The following is a 17,503-nucleotide window of genomic DNA, read 5'->3' on the forward strand; positions in this document are numbered from 1 at the left end:
TTTACTAATCAGACATGCTTAAACTGTCTATCAGTGATAATTTTCTTTGTAAAGAAAAGAGACTTCCAAATCCACAGCGCAGAAAATTCTAAAAGGCGCAAAAAGACGTATGGACTGGAAGCCCTAGAGGATGTTAGGCTGCACGTTGTACTCCTCATGTGTCAGGAAAGCTGGAGAAGCTCTCCCAGTTGGCAGGCGCTTTGTGGGTCGGTAGCTCTTGATGGATTGAGAGTCCATTCCAGGCTGGAGTCAGTGTCAGCAGGGAAATGGGAACAGAGGCATCCCTAGTTTGGGTCTTTGGGACAGTTCTCCTGTGTGCTTGATTTTAGTCAAGGGCAGGCATTGAATTAAGGTCTTAGTGCTGTTCTGTTGTGTATAACCAAGACATGGTGGTAGTGTTGTAGCTGTGAGTCAGGAGGTCCAAAGGTTTGTGGTTTTAATTTGTTTCTTTGATAACTGTGTGGTTTTATTACCCAAATCAATTTTGGCTTGCCTTGCAAACAACAAATGTAATTCTCCAGAAATGTTCTTTTTCAAGCCTCTGTCCTTTAACATTTCTAAAATGAAGTGCTGCTGAGGAAACCAGCAACCTCTGCTGGTCTCGTGATTGTAGGCCCAGTTTCACCCCTGAGAATGCTGCAGTAGGGAGTGGCAGAAGGAAACCCTGAGCCGTCTTCATACAGCGATGGGTGGAAAATCTGTGCTGCCTTTGGGATTCAAAAAAAGCAACAGCCTGCTAGAAATAGAAGACCACTGGCCAAGAGTTTCAGGACAGTGGACCTGAAAGGTGGTTTTCTGAGTTCATTATTGAGCTTACAGTGTGTGTAAAGCTCCCCACATGAGTGTCCTTTTGCTAGTTCTGGGTTTGCATTTGTCTCATCTTTGGCCTTCCTAGCTTGCTGAGGTTTTCATAGCACTCAAAGCATTCTGATTAATACCTTTTTGTAGTATATCTAATCTCAACTGTTGATGATTACCCCATCTTATATGAAGAAACTTAATCAAGGAATGCTTGGACTGAAATAGCCATTTAGTCTGAATTTAAAGTTCAATTGACTGAGACACCTACTCAGGTATTCTTCTTGCAGAAGGTCAAAAGGGACCACGGAAAAATTCTGCTGTTTCAAAAAAATGCTATGAAGGCCTTTTTTTCCCCACTCTTCAGCTTCATGTAAGACATGACACACATGTGAAGTGTCATTAAGTTCATGCTCTTCTGGCTGGGTGTTCGTAGTATCTCCTGTGGGCCCACAGGTTGGTCTTGTCACTGGTCAGAAAAACTAAATGGCTTTGTCATGCCTGTCTTTGGTATTAATAAGAATTTTCAGTGTTTTTAAAAAAGAACAAGGACATGCAAAACAGAATTAAGAGAACTGTGGTGTCTACCACTACTTTATTAGCTTTACTTAATCAGTCATGGAGCTGTCCAGTGGAGCAGACTTTTGGGAAAACATGTTCTACCCCACAGCAAGCGGTGCTACGAATGACTAGATGGAGGAGGTGATGTGAACTGAGAGCCAGGAGGTGCATGGAGCAGTGCCCTGATCCAAGAGACACTGAGGTAGGCTTTTCTGGGTCAGATCTGATTGGTTTGAGTAAACAGAGCCTGTGCATTTCCAAAAGGCCTCTAACAAATGTGTGAGACATCCCGCAGACCTGTGTACCGGAGCAGTGCCACAGCTGGGAGCTCACTTTTCAGCTGTGCTTTGCCTGCTTCCATATTTCAAAAGTTACCAAGGATCAGATGAAAGTTTTAGATACGTTAATGCTTTTGAAACTCATCTGACCCTTCAAGTTCTTGGAACTGTAGCAGGAAAAGATTTTTAAAACAGAAAAAGCATAGTTGTTTTTCACATTGAAGCAAGTCCATAAAATCTGTGAATTTTAATGTGCGCTTCAGAGGTAAACTCCTTTTAATCCACAGAATAAATTTGCTGCATTACATGAAATGTAAAAGAGACTTTTTACACATCTTTGTTTTTGCAGAATGATCTACTAGTTGTTTCTAAGGTAGAATAATGGTAATTTGGCTTCATTCATTTCATCACAAGGCAGAATATTGCTGACACTCTGCAACACTAACACCTTTAGCAAGCATGGATTGAGAAAAACCAAAGGAAGAGCATGCCCTTCATATTCTCATATTTGTCTTTCTACAGACTTTAGCCCCACAATGGTTATAAATGCTGCAAATCCAGAAAAATTAGGATCAATACCAATGCCACTGAAAAAGTATTTTAAAACAAAATACAATTAGAGCATATAAAATTTATGCAGAAGTGCAAGGAAGAGATGACCGTCAGTGAGTTTCAATGAAATAGCTGCTTTTGTTTCACCATTTGCAGTTTCAACGTAGTGGAATTTATTTTTGGGATATGCTTTTGCTTTATAACACAAGACTATGGATAGAAAGCTTCAGCCTCTGGATGTTACATCTTGTCTTTTGAGGTCATCAATGACATCAAGGATCCTATTGTAATGGCTCTAGAGGTGGAGAATGCCTTCTGTCACCTCAGAAGACAACTCCTATAATGATAGGTGTCTTGTTCTTCTGGCTGCACAAGCAGCCCAAAAGGCAAGTCACACTTGGTTCCTAACAGAGGCGGCTGCTACTCATGGGATGAATTCCAGCCTAAACACCCTGTGGGCTGCTGCAAGCCCAAATCTCCTGGATGTCTGAGAGTTGGGGATACAGATCTCCTTTCATAAGAAACATGCCAAAATGGCAGATTTTTAAGCTCGTTGCTGGGAGTTCTCCACAGATACATTACTTATTTTGTACATCTTTTGCATCTGTCACTGCATGTAAGTCAGTGATTCTGAAGTGATTCCACATGCAGCCGAACTCTGCTTTAAACCTCCCAGCGCGTGCGTACATTGACGTTTGGTCCAGAAGAGACTTCCTTCTTCCTGTGCAAATTCAGTAGCCTCTCACAAGGGTTCTGCCTTACCTTTTTCTCACAGGTGATAGAAATGTGAGTGTCTCCTTTTGTGGTATCTTTTAAGTTATTCTGGCTGCCAGTTGCCTCTGCTTTTTCTATGAGGGAATGGGGGAATGTTTATGAAATGGTTTTATGTCATACGCTCTTTAATGGAAACTTGAGACAAATCTTCTCAGCTTTCCTTAACACTCTGTTCTTAAAAGCCAGATGTTGAAAAAGTTTCAAAAATGTATCTGTCATGCTCAGAATCCAAGCATTTGCACACCATCAATTTTCGACACGCAAGTATTTTGCTGAATGCGAAAAGACTAATGGCAGCTGCTTGTAGGACTGGTGCTCTGGCCTGGATTCTTTCTGCTTTAGGAAGATGAGATCTGGGGACTAAATCTCAGTACCAGATCAGGAGTTTGCTCAGCCCAGGCTTCCAAGCACAGTCACCTGGTGATCTGAGTGCTCATCATGAGGTGCCCCTTTTTCTTCACTGCTTACATCCACAGCTTCAGGGAATTAGATGGATGAATACCTGAATTAAGGAAGCACAAATTTATCTGATAAGGTGGAAGTGCTCAGGCTGAAGTCTAGGGCCAGATTCCATCCCTAGTGGCCCTGCCTAACACACAGCAGGAGCACTGAGGTAGCACCACATTGCCACTGCATTCCTGTGCTCTTGTTCAGCCCTTTCCATCTGCACAGGGACTGAGGCTGCTTTAACTGGCCTCTGGTGAACGTGGACCAAGGGAAGGCTGCTTGCTCCCATTCAGTCACAGACCTGTACTCAGTCAAATACAAGAATCACAGGGGCATGCAATACTTGGGAAAAGAGTCGCCCACTTCCCTGTTTTAGCCCCCTCATGAAAAGAAATTGTTTCACTGAGTAAATGCCCTACAGTGGTGCCTTGTTTCCTTTCTCTGATTGGAAAAGATTTTGTTGGGTTACCATATGAGTTGGATCTTCCTCACCTGTAGCTTTTTTGGGGCCTGTATGGAAGCTGGAGTAGTCAATATTGTCAATTATCACCCTTCACTGAGTAAAAACACAGGAATAGTGATCACTTAAAGAGAAATAGCCAGGAATTTTTGTAGTCGAGCAGACCTTCTACTCTGAATACACTTTTCCTGAAGTGTAGTGTAGTTCAGTGCTAGTATGCAATTGGTTAGCACACAACCATTTTTTATGTTTGTCATTTACTGTAAGTTTGCTTTTAGGGCATGAAATTTGGTGGCTGAAGCTGATGGGACCTCAGAGAGTGCAGTCGCTGATTTTTTCAGCTGCCAATTTCCAGCCTGTTTTCGAAACTGTGCACTCTTCTTTTAATAGCTAGATAATTTTACTCCATATTACATTATATTGTGGAATTTTAGGTGAAGTATAAAAAAAGATAAGAAAGATGGCTTTTTTTTTCCTGGCATAGTCTGCACTTTATGTCTCTGTCAAGTGCTTTTCTAAAGCTGTTTTTCCCAGACTGTGTGTTTTGCATGGGTGGGACAGTGGGTTATTGTTAGCCTGTTAGACACAACTCGGCTTGAATACCCTTCAGTAGTTTGGGAGGCAAGTCAGCTCTATTTGCATTTGTTCCAGTCACAAAGGTTTATAGGTCAGCAAAGGCTGGCTGGAAAAATTCAACATGCCAATGCACTATTCTTCTATGGTTGTCAGGAATTCAAACGTGCTGGTTTTTATATTTCTTCTTGGTCATGAATATATGATCGCACAGTCTGAAGTCGCTTTGTTTCTTCGGAGCTTGGTACCAGCTGGGACTAAGATGGAGGATGTGACTTGATGCCAGCTTTCCCCCCCTCTTTTGCCCGCACTAATCAGCAGCAAATCAAATGTCCGTGCGTCTGGAGGCAGTGAGAGGGCACTGCTCACCACTGCACTGGAGTGCTGCCGGGTTTTTCTCTTCTGTGAAAAAGAGTCCAGCTGAATAAAAGATGACATTTGTCCTTTAACAGAAAACATTGCATTAGCTTAATCTCCCTTCTGGTTTGGGTTTGGGTGCTCTTTTTGCTTTCTGTTTCTATGTCGGTATGTTTGGGTTACATCCTGAAATGTTTCCTGCTTAGTTAGATGCAAAGATGGTGTGGAGGTCTTCATTTGTGTACAGACTGACAAAGAATAGGCATCCTCTAGGATTCAGAACGTTGAAAGCCGTTCACACAGCTTTAATGTACACTGATAAAGATATCTCCTGAAAACTTTGGTATATCACCAACAGCCTGATCTTTTGAGAGCCTGCAATCAAGCTAAAAATATGTACTAAAAAGACTGTCTTTCCCAAAGAAAGCATTTCCTTAGCTTTGTTTTTTTGTCCTCTGGTTTTAGAGAAGGTATAGCCTTTTGCAGTCCTTAAAATGAAATATAGATTTATCCACTGTAATTCAATTCCTTCCAAGCTGCATTTTGAATTTTAAATGGTGTGTCTGAAAGCATTGTGCAGGATACTATTGCAGTTTTGCTGGGAGCTGACATCTTATTTCCAGGCTGGCTCAGGCCTATTACCCTGAAACCCGTAAGCCCCGCTTGAGCTGGACTGATTTAAACTCAGTTACAAAAACCACTTGTCTTTATAGCTATAGCTTGAGATCTGAGAATTTTCTTATGAAGGAATAAAATAATGCCAGATCTCCTTTTAATATGCTCATTGAAATGCAAACTGTGACCTTTCTTGTTTTGTTGTAAAGAGACTTTCTGCAAAGTAGGGGCTGTTTGGGGGCGTAGGCACGGGGGCGTCGCATGTGCAGACTGGGGAGGCAGCAGCTCCCCCTCCTCCTTGCTGCCTCTGTTGGGGCAGCCAGGGAGCCCCATTCCTTTTGAATGCAGGATTCTCTGCCAAGTTGGCACCATCGTTCATGTTTATAGATTTAAATTCAGCACATGGCTTTAACTCTTCAGCTGCACTGGCTGCAAACAATCGCTCCAAACCAAACGCAAAGGTATAATCAGTTCATTGTCTCCGCCTTGCCAAGTTGCATCTGACCCTTGGAAATCCAGTTGGGAATGTTATTTTAAATGCCATCTTGGGTAAGACATATGCAGAGAGCAAAAGCATGTTTTACGTGGAAATGTTTCCAAAATAGTAAACTTTACTGGGAGAAAGCAGCTCCTAAAATAAACATTTTTAAAAATCACATAAAGTATTGAGGGGAAGATGGTCTGGAATAATTGAAAGACTCCACAGTTAGAATACTATTAAGCACCAAAAAGCATAGTTGTTTATGAACCTCCTTTTTCTGCCTACACAACTACTAATGTGGTGCAAACAGCATAAAATTGTCAGTCGCTGGAAATTAATCTGAGAAGAACATGTCATAATTTGGTTGGAGGGTTTTTTTAACTCTCAAAAAATCAGTTCTGACTGTTCTCGTAAATAAATATCTCAGTCAGTTTTGACTATTTTATTAAGCAAAATATTTTACCACTCTTAAAATAATTTTTAAAATGCAACCATGATTGATTTATTAAGAACGTTTTCCACAATTAGAGACATACTGGTCTATAGCTTTAGTATTTAGTAAAAGAGTAATGATAACATGACTGCAAATGTAGTCATGCTCTGAAATCTAGCTCTTTGAATCTTAGCTTCAAAATGGACAAATAAACATTTTTATACAGTGATTGGGTGAGGGCCATCCACCCAGTGAAAGCATAGGCTGAATCATACCACCTTCTAAGGTTTGGGTATGGACAAAGATGCAAGGAAATGCAATTTCCAAGTTTTTAGCTGCAGCCTTTTATCTGAATCAAATATTTTTTTCTAACTTGCTCATGTGGTTCATACTTAGAAGCATCTCAGTTATGACTCTATTGGATACAGAAATAGTATGGTTTTAGCACTTGTATTCAATCATATTATAGTTACAACAGGGTTGGGGGTTGGAGGATTTACCTGTTTTTTCCCAACAATTTGCAAGGCATAAAGCACTTTGCATGTGACAAAATAGCTGTTCCATTCACTAGTTATTTCCTTTAGCATTAAGTTCTGGATGCAAGTGAGTAGTGACCTATCTGTAAAGTGTTCAGTGTAATCAAAGGCTAATTTGATAAGTCCCTTTCTGGGATTTTTAAATATCTTTATAATCATGGATGTGATGTAGTCTATGGGAAACTTCTTTGTAGCTAGCTCTGAAAACAGATGAAGAGCAACAAAGCATCTCAGCTACACTGTAAATGTGTAACTATATTCTTATTTTAGAATAATAAAAATTTCTCTTATCTTTTTCTCTCAAACCCTGTTGAGTGTTTTGGTACAGGATGCACTCAAAATAGCTTTCTTTTTGGCAATTATTTTATTCTTTAAAGTGAATAATTCTTTCATAGCGTATCAGATATACCGCATTAATAATTTTTTGGCATTATTCATCTAATTGACACGTGTCTGTGTGAATGTGTGTGTGTATACATACGCATGTGCTCTTCCGTTGTTTCTGAAATTTTAAGGAGGTGAGAAGCACACAAACTAAAGAGTTTTATATTCTCTAATGGTTTGCTTGCTGTAGAAAACAGATTTATTTTTATAAAAATACACACTGTTTTCTGACCTAGTGTGAAAGATGCTGTATTTATACAAACACTAATGTCGGAAACGCAGCTGTTACGTTACTTTGTGCTTTCCATCAGCTCCTAAACCCCTTGGATCACTCCTAAGTGAAAGGCAAAGTTGCAGGCACAGCTTGGATGCCCTTGTGTGTCCAGTGGATTTTTTGGCGGTTGCAGTCATGATCGATAGGGGGCTTTTTGGGTTTGATTTGGTTTGGTTTGGTTTTGTGGAATTGGTTTTGAATAGTGGAGGGAAAATACAGATTGAGATTTCAGTGCCACAGAAAAGGAGCAAGCAGACCACTGACATATTGCAGTAAATTTGGATGATGACATATCCTTTAATTAGGTGTGTGCAGTGTGAGACCCCATGGATAAGGTTGTTGAGAGCTTGCAGTTTTCCAGAGAGAAAAAATAATAAATCAGCCTTGGAGAATTGCTTTATTTTAAAGTGGGAAAAGGACGTGGGCTTTTCTTACCTGGTGCTTCAGTTTTCCTCTACTTGTACTCTTTTTTTTTTTTCCCCAACACTGATTTTATTCTTTCAAATCTCTCCCCTTGTGTTTTTCAGCTCCTGCTAGCTCTGCCTCAGGACTGATGGCTGTGTTGAAACCCCAGCAATAAACTCCGAAGAGGTAGGATACATGGGATATCTCAGTATTAGAACAAATGGCCCTTTTCCTCGTTATATCATTATGCAATTTGTAGACATCCAGAAAAGCCAGGAAACATGACAAGTATTTACATGCCCTGATACTGCCAACAGCCCACTGTGCTTCACCTTCCCCAGGGAGCTTGTCCTCCCTCCTCATCCATGTCCTGGGAGCCGTGACAGCCTGTCAGTGTCTGCCTCTTGGGATATGGCAGTGGCAGCTCGCTCACATGGCTGTTGGCTGATCCCAGGATCACTTTTTTACACTGTGTTCTTTGCCTTTCCTTCCCAGCTGAAGTCCCAAACCAAACAGTGTGACCGGGAGCTAGAGTTTGCAAAGGCTGGTTGCTGCCAGAAGTGTTCTGTGATGGAGGGTAGAGGAGGGAATGAGAGACTTTAGATGTCAGTTCTTGGACAGAAGAATTGTTGGGAAGCCTCATCTCCATTCACCTCTTGCTCTGACTAAGGCACAGTGGGAAACGGAAAAGACCAAGTCAGTTGACAAACAGAACTTGGATCCCTGCAAAGGACCCATATTTTCCTCCCATCAAATCTTCAAAAGATCAGAAAAAAGGTCTTGCTCTTACTGCCTTTGATGCATCCCCTTCCATCCCCTACTTCAGGACACCATTAGTAATCTTCTTCACTCATACTGAGAAAATTGTGTTGGAAAAGACAAGAATATGCCTGATGCTAATGAAGAATCCCCTTATGATGGTGACCATTTTTCATTATGAAGATTACTGGTTATGCTTTCTGTCCTGTGGGCCTTGGCCCAAAGATATACTGTACCACTAAGCGTAGCTTTAGTCCTCATCTTACCCCATGCTGTTATTTTATCTCAGTATTTTTTCACTGATCCATTAAAATAGGAAATACTTCTGAACGATTGCTCTCACTGAATTCAGATTCTCAGAAAAGTAGATGCTGATTTAATTTTTGCAATTAAAGATTTTAAGAACATAACCAATTAAGTTAAAAATAGTTACTCTTTAGAAAACATTTAGCAATCTAAAACCTAAAATTCTGTAGAACTTTGCATACTTCTTGGTGCACATCCACGTGGCCCAATTGCACAATGAAATGTAGCCTTTAAGCAGATGGGTTACTTTACACAACACTACCCGAAATTAATTTAATTATATTAAAGAAGCAATCATGGCACTGCTTGATAATCCTTTTTCATTTTTGCCACATACAGGAGTTTAAGGATATTTCTTCTAATGTGGACACAACCCTTTGAGCAAGGGTTCTTTGAGGAATTGGGGTGGAGGACAGTCTCCTTTTGAACGCTCCGTTTGTCCCTTCACTGAAGTTCTAGTCAAAGGCACACACAGAACAGCTGCACCTGACAAGGGACATTTTGAATTCCTTGGCCCTGCCAGAGGTAGTGGAAAGGAGCACAAGAGCCCCAGGCCTGTCCCATATAAGAAATATGTCCCTTGCCAATATTATTGCCAATATTATTTCACACCAGTTGTGCCCTGTAAAGAGGGGGATGTTTTGTACGCTTAACAATACCAAATCTAAGCAGAAGTGGGTTTAATTGTGACCATGGTTCTCCTGTCCCGGTGCACTGTTCTGTGGCACTCAGGGCTGGACTGTGTGCAGGAGCTGAAAGCCACTGGGATGGAAGCTGGAAGGATGCGATGGCATATGGGGGCCTGGAGATGAACCCAGGGTAGGAAACTGGTGAGACACAGGATGAAAATTGTTTCTTTCCTTGTATTAAGGTCTAGATCAGCCTGACCCCTCCTTGTCCTTCCTGCTGTCACCACATTAGCACCAGCTTTGACACTTAGAGCTAACCTGTGAGATGATGCAACCATGGACTGAGAATGAGTAAAAAAGGTGTGGCATAGAAGTATGTGGGAAAGGCCGTGAGAGGATTGCCAGCCATATAAATTTCATATAATTTTTTTTCCTTAGAAGGGAGATTTGCACTTGTTGCATTTGGTGGACTTGTATTTGCCTGACGTGCAACTGAGTTGCATGACTTAGGTGTTGTATACAGTCCCTCTGGGATTTTTTTTGACATAACCAAAGGATTTTTACTTTGCAGGGAATGTTAGCCTGGAATGTGGCCAAGTGTGACCGCTCTGTGTAAATTTTGGATGTCTGAAGGGGGAGATGCCATGCTTGGTTGGTTCTCCTTCTGGCATGTCTCATGGGGAGTGTTCTCTTCCCTTGGTGAGGTCAGAGTGCTGCTGCTGGAGGGAAAGCTCTAACTAGGCACTTCTTACAGTGTGGAGGGGTCAGTTAAAGAATAATTGCCGTGAAAGATTAATACTGTGTTTTAATTACTTTTAATGGTGGTGACTCTGGTTCTGCAGCTGCTCTTTCTTTCTCTGTGTGCATCCAATGCTAGAAAATTTTAAGTTGCGCAAGAAATACAGGCAAATAATTTGCTCTCAAATGCATTTTACAATGCTTCACCTAAAACTACTTCTAAACAAGTACTTCTAAAAGTACTTCTAAACAATGCAAAAATTAACCAAAAACAAGAACCAAATGTAGGTGGCTTTTTTCTGATGAACATGCTTGCTTTATATAAGCTTCCAGGTATACATACTGGTGCTGTGTACGTGCTGTGGCTTTATTGTTGCTATCTTGTTTAGCAGTATGGTGATATTGGCTAGAGAAACTGCTTTTCATGCATTTTTTGCATTCATCTAGCTCTTTCATGACTTTCTCTAACTTGCAAAATTTTCTGTTTCCTCAGAAGGGCCAGAATCTAACAGAAAAGTAATTATCTACCACAAATACGGTTTTTATCTAAATAAAGAATTACAGTAGTTGCAGTATTTAGTCCAGAATCAGTGGCACAGCTTGAGGATCAGGTAATTTGGTGGAATAGCAACAGAGAGTTTTATTCCTCAAGTGGCACTCACTTGAGTGCAGGTTACAGCTTCAAGTCTATAAAACTGTTGAGATACCAGACTTTGGAAAATTGTAGCATTCCATTGCATAAGAAACATGAAAAATATTTTTAGGGAGTTTAAAACTTATTAGCACTCTGATCTTGCACAGCAAAACCTTTGGTAACCAAAATAATCGGTATTAAAATGTTGAGACTAAAGTAGGTTGGATCACCATTTCTGTCAGCATTGTGTAACTCAAGGGGCCTCATAAATCTGGTTACGCCACCAATGTCTTGTAGTTAAATGTACCACAGGTTTCAGTATCTGGAAGATCATTTCACAGGTATACTTCCCACTGGCAGTGAGTGAGGGCCAGCTGCACACCTGGAGTTCTGGTGTTGGCAGGGGAAAGCTGTGGAGACTGTGATCCCATTCCTGCAGGGAAGTTCTCCACCTGCCTCTACAGCACAGCGTGTCCATCCAAGTAGCTCCCAGCTGCAGGGAGATGCTGTGTAACTGTATGACATGGGCTGGTGAGAGATGCCATCACACTTCACTCAAGCATGTCAGGTGTCCAAACATTGGTCTGAGTAAGAGTGTCAAAGGTTCTATTGTTATTGTAGTTTATTAGTTCTTGAAAGAATTTTAGAACAGAAAAATGAATTCACTTGCTAACTGCTGACACATTTTCTGAGCACTTCTGAATAGCTGCTGGCTACTGTCTTTGGATATAATAATGGAGTTCAGGCAAATTCACCAACAAGTGTACTGGAAATCTTTATGGATATATAAAGAACATGCTGTCCTCTGCTGATGGTGTGTACTGGCCTTTGCCTTGTAAAGGCCTAAGCCTTCTAAGAGAAGATGCTTTAGTAATGTCATTTTATAGACAATACACGCAATAAACATCCTCTGGCACTTCAAAGTTGCTAAATCTACACCCCAAATGAAAAGTTACATATATACACTGTGCTTTTAGCCTCCTGATGTGCCTTAAAACTTCTATATCTTGGATAATTTCTGCCTTCCAAATAGTAGTTGGCAGGGAAGACTAAGAGCTGCTCTTCAGAAGCAATGCTTGATGGATCTGTCACTAGCAGGCTGGTCTGCAAAAATTCCATGTGAATTGGGCATGCAGGTCTCCACCCTTCAGTACGTCTGAGTTCTGCTTAGCAGAGGGCAAGTGGAAGAGGAATCTGAAATGGCTCAGCTATAGAGGTGTCACCCCTGGTTCAGCCTCCAAAGAAGATAAAGAAACTGGAGGCTTGGGGAACTCTGTTCTGTGGAGTTAAGGGCATCTCAGCAGGGACTCTTCTGATGTAAAATTATGCAAATAAACACTGTAAGTAAGTTGCAACCTCAGAAAGACGTAACACATGATAAGGTAATGGGTGGCAGGACATAGACAGAATGACCTGCTGTCCCAGTTTGAGACAAATTGGAGGAAACTTCCTCTGATAGAAAGCAGATTTCAGCTGCCCCTCCCCCACCAGGTTCGGGGAAAAGAAATTCCTCGGAGGAAAGTGAAAAAAAAGTTATTTATTTAACAAGCAGGGTGCACTCAGGCACCAAAAAGAATGAATAATGTTAAATAATAAAACCTTTCACTGTGGAGAAGACCTGGGAAGATTTCAGAGTCCTTTGTGGGTGCGGCTCTGCCCTCTCCGGAGCTCGGGTTCGGAGTGGGCCCCTTTGGGCTGCAGTGTCGGGCCTCCCAGTGATGTTGTTCCAGACCGGAGCAGAACAGTCCCAAGAAAAGTTCTTGCCTCAACTAGCAGGCTAGATAAAAAGCAAAGAGTTTTAACTCTCCATCTCTCTCCCGAGAAAAGGAGCTGAGAGCTGGGAAAAGCAGGAAGGTGCTTTCCTCGGCTCTGTAGCAGCAGGAATGCAGGGGAGTGTGCATGTCCTTGAGCACAAAGCTCTCTGAAGAATTCACCTGGCTTCTCTCCCCTCTCTCCTGAGAAACAGCTTAACAGGAAGGCACAGGATTAATGTCTGGCATAGGGCAGACCATAGGGAATATGGAATCATACAGTCACCCCAGGATACCTGCATAAAAATTGGCTTTAGTTCTATAGTTTTGGGTGCATCAGAGAGCAAAGAGAGTGAGCCTAAGCTGACCAAAAAGTGAGTTGGGAGAAAGCTTAGTTAGTAACCAGGTGGTTTAGGGGGAAATCAGACCTTTTCAGAGCATCATATCACATTATAATCAGTGTAGGGCATTCTACACTGACAGTCTAATGCTTCTGGCTGAGGATAGTCTGGCCAAGGCCTCAAGGGCTTTCATGGGTCTGAGCAGGTGGGGAAAGCTCCAGGACAGACCTTCTACAGAGCGTGTTTATAGGCAGACAACAGAGGTCTTTGCAGGTTCAACATCATAACTTCCTTGTGTGAAATAATGCTATTTATTTACAGTCTTGTATTTTGGGGAGGGGATGTTTGAGGCATAATGTGTTTTTTTTCAGAGACATTCTGTCACTTGGAAAATACTGCAGTACCTTTCAAAAGCTATTTTTTTCCATTTATAAACTGTTACATTCAGCCCTTGCAGATAAGAAAACCATCTGATATATGAAGAAAAACTCCATACTGCATTTTCCTTTCTAAATAATAGATGAACATTTATAGATGAAAGCCCCTCCCATTAGTTAAATAATAAATAAAGAGTTGCATGAGTTTTCTTTCAAATGAAACATTTTAATTATTCCTGATCACCCCAAGCAAATGCTACTGTTGTGGCGATGGCTCCAAATACCAGCCTCACACAATCAATAAAAGGGCATTATCTTCCCAGCTGTGCTGAAAGTACCGCACATCATGGTCTCATGATTAGTTGGGACTTACATTTTAAAAAGAAAATCTTTGTAATTTCAGGGAGCACTCTTTGATTAGCTTCACGGTTGTTAATAGCTCTGTTCTCCTTCATCCCCCATTTTTATTTCTATTTATCAATATTTGGATACCTAAAGGTTGAAATAACAACAGGTAATACTAAATCACACACCTCTTGAATTAAAGGGACCTCTGAAGTCAGAGATACTACTTTAGTTCCACATTGAGTTACTAAGCTTAATTTAAAGGCAGCATTTTGTTTATTTCTTAGCCTCTCCTTCTTCCCCAAAGATGCAACACATCCCCCAAACCACTGCTCTTGCTCCCAGCCTTGCCCTGTATTGTATTTCTCCTCATTAATATCTATATTAACCCTGTACATTATCCAACGTGCACAGTACCACAGCAGTGCCCTAAAATTAAGATGAGATCTCAAGTACTCCTGTAACACTAATGAATATCAGTAGTAAATTCTGGAGAGCAGGTAATGGATAACTAAAGACAACTAATCCCATTTTAAAAAAAGTGACTAGAAGTTGAAAATAATGTACTGTACTTTGCAGTCTTTCATACCGTGACCACTGCCTTGGCCAGGTTTTTGTTTATAAGCAGTGACAAGCTGAAGATGTTTACCCCACAATTGACACACACAGCCGTTTTTCCATCAAGAAGTTCCTTTCATTTGCACAATGTCTGTGTAAGTGTTCAAATATTCGCCACGGAGCTTGGAACTAGGTATTGGCCAATGATGACTTAGAAACAAGTATGAGCTTGCTGTCCTGAACCACATGCTCTGCTTTTCCATATCAGATGGTTAAACTGAATGGACAGCTCAAGCCCAGACAGTGTCTTCCCTCCAGCAAGGTAACCAGACTGTATCAGACCTGTCCTCAGAGTGGTATTTGCCTCCAACCTTGTCCCTGCACACCCCAGGTCCCAGGCTGATGTGAAACAACCTGATCCTTGTTGAGTTACTGGTGTTTAGACCAGCCCAGCAAAGGACCTCCTCTGAAACCTGGAAAGAGAAGGGTGGGGAAGCTTCTCCTGTAGTTTGCTTCATATGGATTCTGCTTTGTCATTTTGGTAGCCTTTCCCTCTGCAGTTGAACAAGGGTTTCATTGTGTGAGAAACTCTGTCATGGAGTTTCCACCCCAGGTGGAAACTCGGCCCTGTGCAGCTGCTTGCTTCCTCATGCCCATAGGACACAGGAGAGAATCGGAAAAGTGAGAAAAAGTGAGAAAACTCATGGGATGAGATAAACATAGTTTAATGGGGAAAGCAAAACTGTGTGCACAAGCAAATAAAACCAGGGATTCATTCCCCACTTCCCTTGGACAGCAGGTGCTCAGCCATCCCAGGAAAGCCGGACTCTATCACAGGTCACAGTGACTTGGGAAGACAAACATCATCACTCCAAATATCCCCCCCTTCCTCCTCCTCTTCCTTGTATATTGGGATGATTCTATATGGTCTGAGATGTCCCTGTGGCCAGTTGTGGTCAGCTGTCCTGGATGTGTATCCTCCCAACTCCTTGTGCCCCCCAGTCCTGTCATAGGTGGGGTGGGCAAGGAGCAGAAAAGGCCTTGGCTCTGTGCATGCCCTGCTCAGCACTCACTAAAACATCCCTGTGTTATCAGCTCTGTTCAGCACAAATCCAAAACACAGCCACTACCAGCTACTGGGAAGAAATTTAACTCTACCCCAGGCAAAACCAGCACAAATCCTGAGTCCTTTCAAGTCGTGAGGAGTAAGGTCTGTGACTGGGGAGAAGATCAGACCTGTGGCCCCATGACATTCACATACTGACACAAGTTTTCCCTGTATCCTGTTGACAGCCCTGGGTATCCTGCTGAGCCTCAGCAAGCAGGTCGTTAGTGCGGTGTCCTCAAAGGGTGTGGGCAGAGCTGGGGCCAGCCCCTCTCTCACCTCCTGCTCCTGGCACTGGGGTGATTGGTGGAGGGGATGGAGCTGTTCCTCAGGTGCTGCTTGAGCCATTGAGGTCACTTCAGGTGAAAGAAAACATCCTAAAATGCACACAACCTATGGAGTGCTGCAAGAGCTCACCAAGGGGAAGGGAAAGGGAGAGAAAAGGGGGAAAAAGAAGAGGAAGAGAAAGAGGACAGGGAGGCAACTCCCAAGGGACTCCCATACTCCTCATGACATCAGGTTCTCTCATGCCCTTTACTAGGGAGGGTGCTGGAGGGGTGCAAAATGTTTTAGAGACTTTTTTATTTTATGTTTATTTATGCCTGTTTTCCCACTGTGTATAACTTTGGGCCTTTTTGTACCAAAGCTCCCAGGAAGTGCAGATGAAGTGAAGAGGTGACTCCACCCCGTTGTAATGTTCAAAATACGCTCATTCAGCTAAACATACTTTGAAATACTGGCAAAGCAGCAGCCTGCACAGTTCAGGCTGAAGCAGTTCAGGTAGTGTCTGAGGCTGTTTCCTCTACAGTTCAATAAATCAACAACTCATAATGTAACTAATATTCTTTTGCCACTAAAATACACCTCAAAAACAGAAGCTGGTGTTTCAAAGGGATGTGGGCTTGCTTACCATGTACTCTGACGTAGCTGAATAACTGACCAATAACTGGAGTACTTTTATTAAACAAACCTCACACACATGGATTTTTTTCATCTTAAACTTTTCTGTTTACAAAATGCTGATCTCAATATGGTGAGCATGAGAAGATGATTTTTCTTTTTAATTATCTGGAATTAGCCATGTAAGAGAACATACTTTTTAAGAATTTTATCTTTTAAACATTTTCATTGCAGAAAAGGCATACTGAGATTTTCCATTAGAAATAATCATGCACTAACTTAGAATTTTGGGGAAATTTTCAGATTAAACTATTATATGCATTTTTTTAAAGGAAAATGTTTATTTTAGTCAATAAGGTGATGAAGTTGGTGTGGATTTTTCTAATTAATGCTTGTTAACTACTCTGCAGAGGAATACCCTTTAAATGCTATTTCTTCAACTAAAATTTGAGATTATTTATTACAAATATGTAAGATGTTTACTTATTTTGTAAAAAGGGCTGTAGCCCAAAAGGCATTAGAACCAAAGTCCTTGTCTTTGCTAAGCACTCAACACGGTCAGGCCCAAAGTCAGAGTCCCTGTCCACTGCTGCCACCTCGAAGTTCAGGAATTCAGGTAACTTCAAACCACACAGTATGCTCCAGGTTCCTTAAATGACCAAGAAAATAATTTTTAGGATTTTTTAAATGGGGAGTGGGGTTTTATTTGAAGTGAACAGAAAGTATGGGAGATAAAAGCTTCAAAGTACTTTTTTCAGCAACTGCCCTGGTCTTTCCCAAATAATGGCAATTTCTGTTCATTTTCTGCTAATTGCATGTGCAGACAGATTTTGAGCCATCTGTGGTGGCTCCAGATCGGAGAATTTCCTGCAAAGCAGTCAGGTTCCAGAGGAACTGGTCTGTGGTTCAAACATGTCCTGGTTTGAGCTCTCCCCCACCCTGAGATCTGGGTCCCTGTCGGCATCTCTACAGAAGCGACACATCCTCTGTCTGCACATGGTACAAATAATATTTCATAATGAATGTATGAAAACTGTGAGACTTTCTTCTGTGAAGAACAAGCTGAACACAAATCAGTGTGTCTTCCAGTGGTTTTTCTCAGTTAAGAAAAAAATCCATTTTATAGCTTCAC

The 17,503-nt window shown here is 41.6% G+C and overlaps 1 long non-coding RNA gene across 1 annotated transcript in view; it reads left to right on the forward strand.

The window, feature by feature from the left end:
* Positions 1-12,530, forward strand: part of LOC116443536 — a 43,085-nt gene extending 30,555 nt beyond the window's left edge. Inside the window, exons 2-3 of the long non-coding RNA XR_004239954.1 lie at positions 8,051-8,114; positions 8,424-12,530. This is a non-coding gene — a long non-coding RNA (uncharacterized LOC116443536). The remainder of the gene's footprint in view (positions 1-8,050; positions 8,115-8,423) is intronic.
* The last annotated feature ends 4,973 nt before the right edge of the window (positions 12,531-17,503 follow it).

Source organism: Corvus moneduloides, chromosome 4, assembly GCF_009650955.1.
Source record: "Corvus moneduloides isolate bCorMon1 chromosome 4, bCorMon1.pri, whole genome shotgun sequence".
Lineage (NCBI taxonomy): Eukaryota > Metazoa > Chordata > Aves > Passeriformes > Corvidae > Corvus > Corvus moneduloides.